Source organism: Nymphalis io, chromosome Z, assembly GCF_905147045.1.
Source record: "Nymphalis io chromosome Z, ilAglIoxx1.1, whole genome shotgun sequence".
Classification (NCBI taxonomy): domain Eukaryota; kingdom Metazoa; phylum Arthropoda; class Insecta; order Lepidoptera; family Nymphalidae; genus Nymphalis; species Nymphalis io.
Genome location: NC_065918.1, coordinates 5,245,856 through 5,261,894, shown reverse-complemented (window position 1 = coordinate 5,261,894; position 16,039 = coordinate 5,245,856).

Below are 16,039 nucleotides of genomic sequence, written 5' to 3'. Positions count from 1 at the left end.
CAGTATTTACCATGATAATTCATTAGTCATTTGTTTAGCCACAGTCCAGAAGAAAGTAAAAAAAACCTAGAACAGACTTGAAATAATTTATTTTAAGAAGAAATGTGAAAATGCTTATTTTGAGTTAAAATTTACATTTAAAGAGTGTGACTCATTCCTTTTCAAATTCCTCAAAGGCCTTTAACTTACTTGCAAACCCTTGGGTTTTACTGATGTCCATGGGCGGTGGTAGTCTCTTTCCATCAGATAAGCCACCTGCTCGTTTGCCCCTTTTAAATAAAAAAAATATTGTTTAAAATGTATTAAGTATTATTATTTTTAATTAAAAGATTATCTTAAGTTGCCTTAAAGTTTCTTCTGATATCAAGTGACAAGATAGATAAATTGTTTTGATGGTAAGCACTATATTTGCATTTTTAGTATCATCCAGAGCTTTTAATATAGTGGGAATACTAGCAGTTAACACTACCTGTCAAAGCTTCAATTAAGGTTTACAAGTATGAAAATAAAACAATAAATGTCTCAATATTATTTAATTCAAGTAAAGAGTTGTCATCTAAGTCAGGATTGCATTGAAAATTATTTGGAGGTTCCACCTCATCCAACTCAATGCAAATATTGTGCACTTGCTCTTATGACCTGAAGAACAGTAGAGGGTGTATTTAAGGTTATTCCTTTTACCAAGCATGGGCATCGCCGTTTCCACACTCCAAAACATCCCTCAAGTATTTTGAGTGGCAATATGACTTTTATTATAAGCCCCTTGTGCATTTGTTTTAGTTTGCAAAAATGAGGTTAGTAAAAAAATTCTATGGTTATATTCACTATCTCCCAATAAATGATAATTACTATATCTGCCCATTACACAATCTGCCCATCACACAATCTGCCCATCACACAATCTGATCGTCACACAATCTGCCCATCACACAATCTGCCCATCACACAATCTGCCCATCACACAATCTGCCCATCACACTTTCTCCGTTCCATGGATGGACTGATCCAGGCCAGCTAGCAATGATGTCCCTTATTTTCATTTATTGTTATTAAGAAAAAGATACTTGGTTTCTTTGGACTTGTAGAAGGCTGTCTAGATGTGATAGTTATAATAATAAGTAACTTTTATGTTATACAAATATTAATGTTTCTTTTGTATGGTATTCTCCAAGTATTATAATTTTTTTTTTTTTTTCAGCCTTTTGCTGTCCACTGCTGGACGAAAGCCTCCCCCATAGAACGCCAACCATCCCGATCTTGGGCAGTCCGCATCCATCCCGAACCTGCCAACTTTTTTAAATCGTCGGCCCATCTTGTCACTGGGCGTCCTACACTACGTTTGCCTAAGCGTGGTCTCCACTCCAACACGTGTCGGCTCCATCGGCCATCAATGCGCCTGGAGATATGACCAGCCCACTTCCACTTCAGCGAGCTAATTCTAAGCGCGATGTCGGTGACTTTAGTTCTCTGGCGAATGTCCTCATTTCGGATTCTATCTGCCAAAGAAACCCCAAGCATCGCGCGTTCCATTGCTCGCTGAGCGACCCTAAATTGGTGGACCAGTCCTACGGTAAGTGTCCACGTTTCGGCACCGTAAGTCATTACAGGTAGGACGCACTGATTGAAGACCCTGGTCTTAAGCGACTATAATTACTTTTCATTTATTTTATATCATTTGACTGAGAAGTCTTACTTATCAAATAATGGCTGAGTTGTAAGACTCAATCACTATGTAATATAATACAAACTATTATTAAATGTGACTGAAGAGTATCTGTAATTTTCGATATTAAACAATAATTTATATTTTTAATCTGGCAACAAGAATATTGACAGATACCCCTAATGGCGGAAAATTGATTGATTTTGAATCTACTACTACTTACTAGCATAAAGCATTGCGTGAGTTGATATCAAATTCTTACACTATTAACAATCGTGGAGCTCGGGCCTCCCGTGGGGATGTTTTTAATAAAGTACAATATTATGTATAATATATTTACAATTATTATAACAAATACTACTAATTTTGAAGGAAAAAGTGTCAATCATTGCATAAGCACGAGGAGTATAAAAGATTACACTCGTATATCTGTATCCCTATATGAGTAGGTAAATTGATGGAAATTTATGCAGATTTAAAAAAATATATTAATTTACAGCCGGTTCTTCTCAGTCTAATCTATATTCCAAACTGGTAGTACATTCATGATGATCATCATTTCATGTCTATGCTGTTATGGAGGATGCAAATTTTCTCTCTAATTCTTGAATTAATTCTTGATCTAAATTTGCTCCCACCTTCCAATAGGTAGGTGTAATACATCGTTCGATAGGTATTTTTGAGCTGAAAAAAAGTTACTTTTTTGCGTAGGAAATCCACCCGGCTTCATTTTTTTTATTATTCACCGATTTTTTGAACTCCATTATTTAAATTATCCAAAAGATAAAGATGTGGCCATTGTTTGGTACCTAGGGTTCGCTAGACATGAGGGATTTGTAGGACTAGCCTAAAGCTGAGGCCATAATATACGCAGTATATTATGGCCTCAGCAGAGTGGGAATAAAAAGCTGTGATTTTTATGAATAAAATACGTTACTAAGCAAAAAGCAACCTAAAATAGCTTATTAATGTGTTTTACTTAAAAAAAAAAGTTTCGTATTAATTCACAGAATACATTGTATTGGAGAAAACATTATTTTTCGCTATTGATGACGTGTTTAGTAACGCATAGCTCTCAACGGACTAAGATTTGGAACTTAGCGCTATAGTAACTTTTATTCAGCTTAAATTAATTATCGTGTAATTGATAAATTATTTCATAAAATGTACTAAGTTGTTCTGTAATAAATGAAATTATTAATAGTTTGAGGAGTCTGTTGTAATAATATTAGGTATATTATTACACTAGACTCCTAATCATTTGATCACTTCACTTGAATAGTGACTGAGTCATGTGGTTTATTTTATTATTCCTAAATTATTGTGGACAATATGATATCTTCCTTTGTTCAATTTTTTTTTGTTATTATATTGAAAATCTGAAACATCACTATATGCTACGTGAAAATGATTATAGTGCTTATGTAAAGTCCCTAAAAAGTAAAACAATATTATGGTGGTTTCGTTGTTTAATCTCACTGGATGCGCAATCATATACTTTCTCTTTCAATATGCGCATCACGTTATTTGGCTCTGCAGTTTTGAATGCATCAGAAAGGGATGTGCTTATGATATAAAATATACCTACACAAATCTTATGATTCCCTGGTATACCAAACTAAAGAAATGTTTGTAGTTAGTATATAGTGATTTTAACCTAGAGTGAAGGGTTCTAGCGGATTGATCTTCTACATGTAGACATTATTTTGGTCATTTTTTAAAATTCAATATTGTCAGTGTGTAAAAATAGTATCAACCAAATCATAAAATTTTAAAGTCCTCCTGGATGAATTTTTATAAAAGTTTAATTTTAATTTTATATTTGCTTTATATGAAGTACTGATTAAATTAATAATTAGTGTTTTAATTCTCTCTTTTTTTCTTATTTAATTTGTATTTTTTTAATTATTTCACTTTTGTTTTGCATCTGCTATCTTTAGATACTTTCATTTATTTAATTCATAATTGATAAGTATAAATAGCATTTATCTTAATAATTATAAAAATCACGTCCACGTCTTTTTTTAAAGTAAGTATTGTTCGCATGTGAGTTCTTCATTGTTTTTATTACAATTCATTATTTTTATCAATTAACTTTTGTTAGATACATACATATCAGATATTAATATCAGAATATTTTTAGTTTTTGTAAGTATTTACTAAATCTGTAGTGTAATTTATTTCTTTTTGACTTTAAAAATCTTCAAACCTCTACGATTTTAAGAGCTATAAACAAAGATAGCTTATAATTTTGATTACTGTTTTATATTTTGGATATTATAGATGTGTTTTTTTTTCTGTCAAAGGAACTGTCTTGCTATTTATACTACTTCCAGTTTCAGAAGGACTTTTAAGATAAACAAAACCAAAACTTTACATATTCCATGCGATTTTGAAATAATTCTGTAATATAATACAAACAGTTCATGATTAAAATATATCTTCATTTATAACAAGCGACCCGACCGGCTTAGCGCATTAGTCATTTCAAAAAAAAAAAAAATCACGCACCACCGCGAAGACTACTGTGGTCAACGTAATAATATATAAGTATGTAAGTGTATGGGACTAAAGATGAAGGGTTTCTGAACTGCTACTTTTAATAAAACCGATTATTCTTCTACTCAACCTTGTATTTTTCTAATCGTTGAATAAATACTTTTATATTGCCAGTTGTTAACGTCTGGCGCTTATAAAAGTAAATAGCAAACTTATTTTGGAAAAAGTTTGCTAACCTAAAATCTATATCAGTGAATTCAAAATAATTGCCTTATTAAGTTAATATAGCTGTATTAAGTATTCATGATACAAGATTATTCTGATGGGGCAGCTGTTAAAAAACATTGTCTGCATACTGGTGCAATTTTGAGGGATTAGTTTTTTTTTTGATTGATCTAACATTTAGAAGCGCAATTATTTAACGTGGCGTGGTACCTATTTACTATGTATGTCGTACGCATACTAAAATAGGCTACCATATTAAGTCGGTTAATAATACCATGTACATGTATGCTCCAAAGCCAATGCTTCAACGATAGGTGATGAATTGTCTTCTAAAGTGCCTCCTCACAAAAAATAGTCCGGTTGATTCATCTTTGATATACAACCCGAAAGGCATTTGGTTTTATTCTCGAATAAGTCATCTGGAGTGATAAATACCGTATTTTTTATGGAATCTGCAGTATCCGGAATTTGGTGAAATTCAGAGGTCATATCTAGGATTGTGTAAAATTAAGCACCAGCTAATTGATCAATTGGCAAATGGCCGGTGATATGGTTTACAATTTCCTCTGCAACTATTTTTCTTTGGTAAACTAAACTAAGATTTTAGCAGTCTATGCTGGGATGACCTCTCTAGAAATTGAAAGAAATAGCTTATGGATATTTATTATATATTAAACTAACATTGTAGCTTTCGGTCATCAAAGATTTCGGTAGAAGTTCTAATTATTTTATTGTTATCTTCTAAGCAGTCATTTCGTTAATATTTATTTGAACTAAAAAGTAAAATATAATATACGCCCATTGAATTGCGATTCAAAGGGGAAACGCTGCTAGCATTCTCGCCACAATTGCACGCGATCACGATACGATACGTGTACAGTAACTATTTCTAATTTTTATCTGTATTTATTTAATTATTAATATTTTCTTATTCCTGTAACAAGGAATAAACAATATTAAACAAAAAAAAAAACTAAAAAGTTTTAAAAGCTCAGAAGAACAGTTGGACTCCTCATCACTGTGTTTTTAGGATATCGTCTTCAATATACAGTCTTCTCGTTTTCGTTCTTATACTACTTCAATTCACATATCTCTACTAATATGATAAATGAAAATCAAAACAATCATCATGAAATTTTGCATACACTTTGTCAGGTTCCGCCTTGTATGGAGGGTAGAGGTACCTATACCCTCCATACATGGCGGAAGCTGCGGGCGGAGACTGTACGTAATATTTTCTTGTTTTCGTTCTGATACCACACCAGGTAGAAAGAAAGATCGGACGATGAACATTATATACGAATAAGGCATTTTTTTTAATTTGACATACTCTCCCACAGCACCATAAAAAAGTACAAGTAATAAATGTATGATTTCATAGAAAATACATTTTATTAATTGCATTTTCACTATAAAATTTTGCTTGGTTGGTTGTATCTTTCAACCGCATTTACGCAACCTTTAGTTGCGCAATTCACAACTTTCACTTTCAATATGCGCATTCCGTAAGGGATAAGCTTACGCGGGAACGAGAAAAGATGATATGCACAGTTCTCGTGTTATCCTGGTATTCTAAACTATTGAAATTTTTGTAGTTTGTATAGTGATAATTTTTTAAAGAAGAAGAGAGTTTTTCCGAGGGATGGAAATCATAAAAACATTGGTAATTATTTTCTTTATTTTAGAAATATTATCGTATATTTTACATATAAGCTAAATTATCACTAACTCTAAACTATAGGTCCGATTGACTTGAAATTTAGTGTAGTTCGTATCTTTAAAAAAAAACTAAACTAGAACTGCTAGAACCATTGTTTTTATTGTAATTTAAACTACGGAGATAAGACAAGTCACGAGCAAATAAGTGTATCTTGAATGTTATTTAATTTAAAACAATTAAGTATATTTATTTTGGCGCATGCATGTGCTTGGAAGCTGAAGATTGAAGACGTTGTGTGTTTTAATAAGAAAATAACAATAAAATGGCTAAAATTTAAAAAAGAACCTCTACACATACCGGTTCCACCACGGTACATATAGCAAAGTACCAGATCATCATCACAGTTTTAAGAGAATTATAAAATCAAAATCTTTATTCAGCATAGAAGCATTACACAAAAATCACCGTCACATTGAAACAGTAATAATAACATAAAAAAATCAAGCTTAAAGTAATCAAACTACATATATTAAGAAAAAAAAATATTTACATAAAAAGTCTTGCACTGCTTATTGCATGAATGTACTACTCGAGCAGTTTTACTTAAATGTTCTTAAAATTAATAATTAACTATTTTTTATGAAAAATTAAAGTAATTGTAGTTGTATTAGAATTATAGTAGTTGTTAATAAAGAAACTAAGGCATCCTCTTCCTTTTGAGGAGTATCCTTTGGAGCTTATTCCACCACTCTGCTCCAATGCGGGTTGGTGGATACACTTGGCGGAATTTTAGTGAAACGAGACATGGTCTGCTGCTTTGCTAAAATGTATATGGACATACATATCTTTAAAAACCCAGGGATCGAACTATTGTATTACAGACCAAAAGCTTCCACACCAGACGACAGCTGCTTCCTTTTAATTTAAATAACTATTAAATTTCTGCAATGGCCGATTTCGAAGAATTCTTGTCAGAAATTGAAATCCACGCTGGCGAAGCCGCGGGTTTTGCTTGATATCTAAGTACCGACCTATCAGACATAGTAAAAGTAATAATTTTATCGGAGTTTGTCAACTTTGGTTTTATGATAGAACTCCCATACAGAAAACATCTTTTGCATATTGTAAAATTGGTCTATGTTTGTTCAAATTACGAAATAATTTTAAAGAACTACCTATTGAACATAGGCCTAATTCTTGAATAATCTATTGAATAATCTCTCTACGTAAGTCCAATTGTTAAAGAACCAAATCTTTTATTTTTAATTTCGTTTTAGTTTAACAATCTAATGCAACTTTACAAAGACAAACAAATTTACAAATATACCCTACGTCGAAAAACTTTCACGTTTTGAAGTTATCTTATAAGCTATTATTATATTTTTTGAGGGTCCGCTTTAAAAAGTAATGATGATACTATAAAATAATGAACGATCACAAATACCTTTAATAAAAGGAATTAATGTAAATATTTATAATTATTTTTATCTATTTTTTAAAAACTGATATCGTACCTCACTCAAATGTTGAAACTGACTTAGGGCACTAAGTTATAGGGATGCAGCATTTTCTGTCTCCTCCTAGTTTATGGACTCCTAGTACTTCAGATTGTCTATTTAATCAATAGTTTCATACATGCGCCAAGCACCTGTTAGTTCTATTACCTAATCCCCCCCTCCCCAATCACGCACGTCTAAACAACCTCTAAGCATGTCTACGTCAAAACTCTACGGACATCAAGCGGTATTATTTCTTTGTTTTAATTTTTTTTATTATAAACCAATGAAAGGTAATTTTGTAATGTTTTATTAAAATAAAAAAATTGCATCAAAGAAACATCTTCGTTGAGCTACGAAAATTAACGATAAAAATTAATTTTATAAGGAATCTTTATTTGTATAGGCCTAGTTAATTGTTTCCAATTTTTTTTAAACATATTCAGTCAGTTAGTTAGTTACCCTTAGAGCCATTTAAGTAAAGGATATTTTTTTATTTAATTTTTAATATTTAAATAAGTATTCATACAGTGTTGTAAAGGCGTTTTAATTCTGTAATCTGTTTTTACTCTTAGTTATGAAGACTTATTATGTATTTATTTGGTTTTTAAATGCGAGATGTTGATACGTCTATGTGTTATAAAAACACAACTTCACTTTTATTGTTGTCATGTTATATATTGTCTATTTTGTAGAAAAATATAAACTTTATTAAAAACTTTACTTCGGTGTTATCTATCAGACCTAAGTAGAATACAATTACGATTATAAACCATCGTTTCCACAATACAAACAATATTCTTTGAATTAAACAGGAAAATAATCCAATATTTAAACAAAAGTTTAATAAATAATTCTGGAAGTATGGATATAAGAATGGATTAAATGATGAAGAATCTCTTGAAAATATTGATAATAAATACGAAAAGACTTTTAAAGTAACTGCTTAGTTTGAAAAGGTTTTTTTTTTTTTTATAGAATAGGAAGGTGGACGAGCATATGGGCCACCTGATGGTAAGTGGTCACCAAACGCCCTTAGACATTGGCATTGTAAGAAATGTCAACCATCGCTTATAGCCAATGCGCCACCAACCTTGGAAACTAAGATTTTATGTCCCTTGTGCCTGTAATTACACTGGCTCATTCACCCTTCAAACCGGAACACAACAATATCAAGTATTGCTGTTTTGCGGTAGAATATCTGATGAGTGGGTGGTACCTACCCAGACGAGCTTGCACAAAGCCCTACCACCAGTAATATTGAAATGCGGTTTTAATAACATTATTCTATTGTCAATAGATTATTCAAAAATGCGCGGCCTTTAATAAAATCTCCTGTATTTAGTATACCTATCAAATATGTACAAGTGAAAAGTAAAGTGAAATGGACATACACACATATATTTGTATACACTTCAACAAGCAATACCTAGTATTTCATTGGTAATATTCGAACCTCATCGCTTTTATGCGCTTCTAGTATTTGGGCCTCGTGATCTGAGGGTTCGTTGAACTTGTTTATTTGCAAGCAATTAATTAATTATTATTATTAATAATCGGATTGATTGAGCATGAAGTTTTAAAATGGCGTTGGTGTCAATAAAATCTAGTTCATATATTATTATTTTTTTTGTTTTCGCCGGGACGGCAAATGACTACTCCACCTGATGGTAAGTGGTAGTAGAGTCCAAACGCGACGACGGCCAGTACAGACGTGAAAAATGTTCTGCACTAGCCGCCTTCGCCTTGCCGGGCCGCAAGATGCCTCTTCACGCCTCGTTTGAAGGAACCCGGGTTGTAAGAGGAGGGGAACACGTGAGCTGATAAGGAATTTCATTTTTTGGAAGTGCGACAAAGAAAGGAGTTGCCAAATTTCTTTGTTCGCGATGGAATTGATGTCACAGTTAGGCGGTGACATCGAGAACCAGCTCGCGTGGACTTAAGAAGGAAGGGGGAAGCAGGAATTAGAGAGAATAATTCCTCAGAGCACTCGCCGTGATACAGTCGATAGAAAGCGCTCATATGCCTTTATTATTAATAAAAAATTAGTACGCCCATTAAATGTGTAAGGTATTGCAACAAATAATATCTGCCTAATTCGTGTTTTGAAAATTTCGATAAATTCAACCTAAATTGATTGCTTAAATGTAATAGACCGCATAAATATTTCCAGTTATCGTCTTCCTATAGTAGCGTCATCTGGCAATTTTGGAATCATTTCTAGTATATATTATATATGAGAATTAATCGTCCTTACCTCTAGAAACCAAAATATAAATGACGAGTCATTGAGGAGTACACAAAAGGTTATAATATTGATGTACTTTATGTTACTTTTTTTTAAAGTTGTGAGAAAATACAAACAACAAATAAATTTATTCAGCGTTATTTTACCAAATGTACGCTTAGTTTGTGGAGATTAGTTGTAAAAATCGATGATTATAAAATAAATCCAATTTTATTCCAATATTTAAAAAAAAAACTATCGTTATATACTACATAATGTGCACTATTTTATTTTCCTTGACATAATAATTGTATTTCAAGTATAAAATGACTTTTATTGAGAATACTTAGTCAAATTCAAAATTATTTAAATTAATTATTTATTGTGAGATTTTTAAAAATAAAACCAATCGTCCGGTTTTCTTTGCGTACTTAAAATGCAAATATAGTGTACAACACTTATTTTCATACATATTAAAAAAAAACTTTTCATCATCCAATTGACAATTGTTATTTTAAAGACCCTTTCTTTACCATAGTTCAATTTAACGATGGTGCCTTGGCATTCTCGACTGTATACAAAGTATGTAATATACAAAGGCACAGATATTTTTAGTAATATGATATTTATAAATGTAATTAATAAATATCAATAAATAATTAATCAATGAAGAATATATCAATTTAAAGAATGCATAATAACATCATAAAAAACGGAATACTGAAAGGGTGAAAAAAGATGTGGAGAAACAAATAATCGTTTTAAAAATAATGATACAGGAATAACTTATTCACGTTTTTACATACCTAGAAACCCCAGGTAACGCCAAAGGTGTACGAGAGATAATTACTTCATTTTTTTAAAGTCGACAGACCGATGCTAACACTGTACCAATTTCATCAACTCCACAGACAAAACAATCAAAACATAACTTACTGGTTACGGTTTTTATTTTCGTATCTTCTATAAAAGCAGAATTTTAATGATAACAGATTAGAGAAATGACACCAATATCGTGATTCGAATCCGATAAAAAAAATGTATTACTTAGCAATTTTAGTTCACTGAAGTAAGTAAATTTATTATTACATGTGAGGCATTAAACCGTAATTTTTTTAAAGTTTTGCTAATAGTCTTAAAATGTACTGTAAGAAAATACACTATTTTTAAAAATATAAAAGAAATTCTTAATTCAAAGTATTAGATCCTTACCTAGTTTTGATTTTGAAATTGTCCTTTTGTACGGGAGGAATATAAAGTCAATTTTTTTTTTGTAGAATATATTTAATTAATCAAAGTATGCACCGTTTTTATCTATTCACTTTTGCCGACGAGAATCAATAAACTCTTTGAAGGCGGTTTGGACTGCCGCATCGAAGTTGAATTTTTTTCCTTGTAAGAAGTTGTCTAAATTCCGGAAAAAATGGTAATCTGTTGAAGCAAGGTCCGGGGAGTACGGTGGATCACAGACATTCCAATTATAGCTCATCTAACTTAGTGGTTGTTAACAAACATAAATGCATAACAATGCAGTGTGTGGTCTTGCGTTGTCGTGAAGCAGCAGTGGCCTAGAGCGATTGACCAATCTCGCTTGTTTAGCAGCTAGTTCTTCCTTCATGGTTTGCAGTTGCTGACAATAGATGTCTGCTGTAATCGTTTGGCCAAATTTTAGAAGGCTGTAGTGAACGACACCGGCGCTAGTCCACCAAACACTCACAAGTAATTTTTTCTGAGTCAATTTTTGTTTAGGGCAGGATTTGGCTGGGTCACCAGGGTTTAGCCATTGCGACGAGCGCTTCCGATTATCGTAACACAAGTAATGATTCGATTTAAAATCCCTTCATTATTGTGTCGGTTGAGCAAAGTAACTCAGCAGTCGACGCGTGTTTGCAAATTCGATTCACTCAATTCATAAGGTACCCATCGTCCAAGTTTTTTTACTTTCCCGATTTACTTCAAGTGGATTCATAGTTTTATTACTTACCCCGAAGCCTGCAGCTAAAAAGCTATACCTAAAGAATATAAAGATTTTTCGCCATCACACATTATTGAAATTACACTTAAATATATCCAGTGTAACCGAAACGTTGATTTTATCGACATCTATTTACCAAATTTACTATCCTGAGAATATGAGTATATGCCTTATATATATATATGAGTATATATCTACTTTTTACATTAAATATCCAATGATCACATTTATATAAACTATTAACACTTTTTTTTCAGTGTTTCGTCAAAGAGATAACAATAATTCCGTAATAGCCGCCTCGCATCCACTCCTCTACTATCACCTTCTAGTATACTCTACAACTTCAACAAATTCTAATGCGACATTCTATTTTACGTTACAATTCCACATCATGAATTCCTCAAACTACATGAAACGAAAATCTCAAATCAATTAAGTTCTATGGTGTTACACTATTGTTACAAATTCTATCATATTGATTAAATAATATATTATTTAAAAATGCGCGACATTTTATTCTGCACAACTGAAAGGTAAGTAAATAGAAACATATTTTTGTATGCATTGCAACTACCAACCAATACGCGCGTTTTATTTGATATAATCGACCTCTTCGCTTTTATGCAATCCTAGTATTTGTGCATCGTACTTTGAGGTTATTGCACTTGTCACATTCGAAAACAAAACAAGAAACATTTGCAACTCATAAATTATATAAAATACGTTTAAAATATTTATAAATTATTGATAAGTAAATCTATGAAACAAAATTTTAAACTAAAACATTCATGGGCGTTTTTTAAATGTATTTTTTATAAATCAAACCATCTATGCAGTTCTAATTAATATTTGTTGCATCGTAGTTTGGGTTATTCCACTGGATATAATTCTATTTAGAATAATTATTATATAAAATTACTCTATCACAGCAACAATATCTTAGTGAATACTAAGCAATTTTAATCAGATTTATATTTTTTACAAAAATAGTTTTTGTTTTAGTTTGTCTTTTATTTATTTATTTATAATAACACACTAACAATATACAAAAGATTAATTTATAAAACAATAATAGTATATCTAATATGCATGTCAATTACAAGTGTACATAGCACTTCCACATGCATCTAATCAAATTTAAATTAAAAGTAACAAAAAAACATCAGCATTTTTTTTTTAAAAAATGTCAAAATTATATAATAAATAATGTCATTCATTATTATAATAAAAAATTAATCGGTGAAATCATAATTGAAAATTATTAAAAGTATTAATTAAAACTAATCATGCATTTTATAATAATTAAGTAACTTATTTCTAAAGATTGAGGGAGAGTCACAAAAAACGTCAATGTCCGGAATTGATTTAACGATATTGTTATATTTATTACACTTTTTTTCTCATGCACTCATAATATTGTTCGCTACTCGATCTCACATTTACTCGCAATCAGAATATAAGCATAGAATAGATTCATCCAAAGATCTTGTACATTTATGCGCTCTTAGTACTTGTGCATCGTAATTTTCAGCTTTAACAATTATATTATCAACATGAGTTACAAAAGTTAGACGCCTGTTACGTACAGCACCTCAGGGAGCCGCACAGTCGCCGCCGCGACCCAGTTAAGAGATCAGTAGGTTAAACAAATTGCATATTTGTTACGTACAGTCCTAAAAACACGTAGCCGGGAAGTCGCCGCCGCGAGTCAGCTCTGCAGGTACCACCTAAATTAATTTAACAGATCAGCATTTTCAGCACTATATATTTGGATGGAATAATTATATGTATTATTCAATATGTAATCCAGTAACGGTCAGTATTGTATCTTAGGATTAAGTTAAATATAATATTTAGTGATTAATTAAAGTGTTAATAGAAACTTTGGTTTTTCTCAAACCCTCCGGCTATCGTAAACTCTCCCGTCAATAGTGACTCCTAAGTCTTTAATTTGCAATAACTCTTGTAATATTTTATTTTCAATTGAGTAACGAGAAACAAGCGGTTTTTTCTTACGAGTAAATTTTATATGAAATCATTTGCCTACATTAAGAGTCATATTGTTGAGATGACACCATGCAATAATATTGTTGAGGTCGTATTGTATTAAATTTATGTCTGAATTGGATTTTACTGTTTTGTATACTGTTTTTTATAGAATTATTAAAAATTAACGTCAATGGAAAAGCTAGAGCAGAGCCGCATCTTTTTATGAAAATAGGTGGAATTCCATCTGGACCCGCACCTTTTTGAGCGCGTCTTGGTCATTAATTTACTTATTGTAAATAAAATAAATAGAAATATTCTTTATTCAAGCACATGCACCAAGCACTTTGGAATCATCATCATGTGCCATAAGAATAGTATTCAATTAAAGAAAAAAGTTCTGAATATAGATTCTACTGAGAACCTTTCTACCAATTAATATTATGTTAACAATAATCCTATAATAAGCTACCTTCCATACCTACCATATATACTATGGTATATATGGTAGGTATGGAAGGTATATATGGTAGGTACATATTCCTACCATACCTTCTCCTCAAAAAGGGACAGGAGGCCTTAGCCCAGCAGTGGGACATTCACAGGCTGTTAAATACTTTTATTTTTTTAACAATAATTACGGTTTAATAAGGATGGAATATTTTTCAGGTACTTCGTTTTTTTCAGTATTTTAAATCAAAATCAAACAGTTTAAAAAATAAAATAAAAAGTCCATCTACATATAAAGAACGTTTAGTAGGACGATAAAACTGGAAAAAATTACTAATGCGACGGTGTATTATCACGTAATATTGTATGTCTATTAAATATTAATACAGTACTTAATGCACTTCATTCAACAACAACTTATATATTACAATACATTTGAAATTTGGTTTAGTATATTTCTATTACCCGCTATTAAATAAATTAGTTTTTCTAAAGTAACCTAAGCCTAGGTCTATTTACTTGGTTTAAAAAATGATATGGATAATTGAGAGTTTTTTTTAGGATCTTTATCAATGACGTTTTGCATTTTTTATTTATTACATATACCTTTTTAAAATATAGCTAACAAGTAGCGTTATCTGTAATATATATGTATTCATCCAAAGATCTTGTACATTTATGCGCTCTTAGTACTTGTGCATCGTAATTTTCAGGTTATATATATCCGTGTTTGCTGTTTTTTAAACAAATAGAGTTTTTTTCATATTTGGCATTATTATTTTGTTAACTTCATTGTAAAAACAATAATTTGAATTCAATAAATTCAAAATAAACAATAAATAACAATTACTTTAATTACAGGCAAAATATTAAAACTCAATTGATCCTTTCCATAATAACAACAACCTGCAAATATCTCACAGCTGGGATTAGTTAGGCCTCCTTTTGAGGAGAAGGTTTTAAGTTTATTCCACCATGCTGGATCAATGCAGTTTGGTTCAACGACATATGTTTATACAACTTTTTCATGAGCATTGACAATTATTTTTGAAATTACCAAGTAGAAAGAAAACCATCCCCGGTTTTCTTTACCATAAATCACATTATTATAAAAGCTCTGGGAAATAAAGATTTATTTTATTCATTAACAAAATTAAGAGATAAAATTAAAACTTTTGAGCTTGCTTGCAAATATAAAAACTTGTATGTCATTAAGTTACAAGGAAGTTTATTTTTCTAAGGTCAAGACGGAATTTATGAATTTATTAAAATATATTCAAATGAAATCCAACACAGTTTGCCAATCTGCCTTTACTTGATATTAAAAAAAAAACTATAGAAAAATATGAAGTCTAGTAACGTCTTGTTAGAAAAACTTAAAAGAATATTTTTCTAAAGCTATGTAGTCGAATATCGACAGAGATTAAGAGTTCCAGAAATTGCCTCGCCTAAGCTACAGAATGACAAATGTAACCCATTTGTAGCAGATGAATCAAATAAATTGATTGTAAACTCAAAATTCCAAGTCAAGCACATATGAATAATTAAATTACATTTAGTAAAATTTCAGTTGAAAACAGAAAAAAATAAGAAATTATACTTTTTAATTATTGTTTTAAATAAGATGCGGAATATATATAAACATCGAAAGCAATTGTAAAATGTTGGTAGTTATATTTGGTCTTAATTTGTTAGATGAACCTTGTGCGTCTGGCTGTTGCGTCTTTACACAACTTTGTTGAGTACCTAATTCTTGTTATTTATGACGTTTCGTTCAACTCGTTGACATCGAAGTATAGCGTACATCTTATCCATTCTCTTTTTTTAACTTTAATTACATATACGCATGCGTACCAGC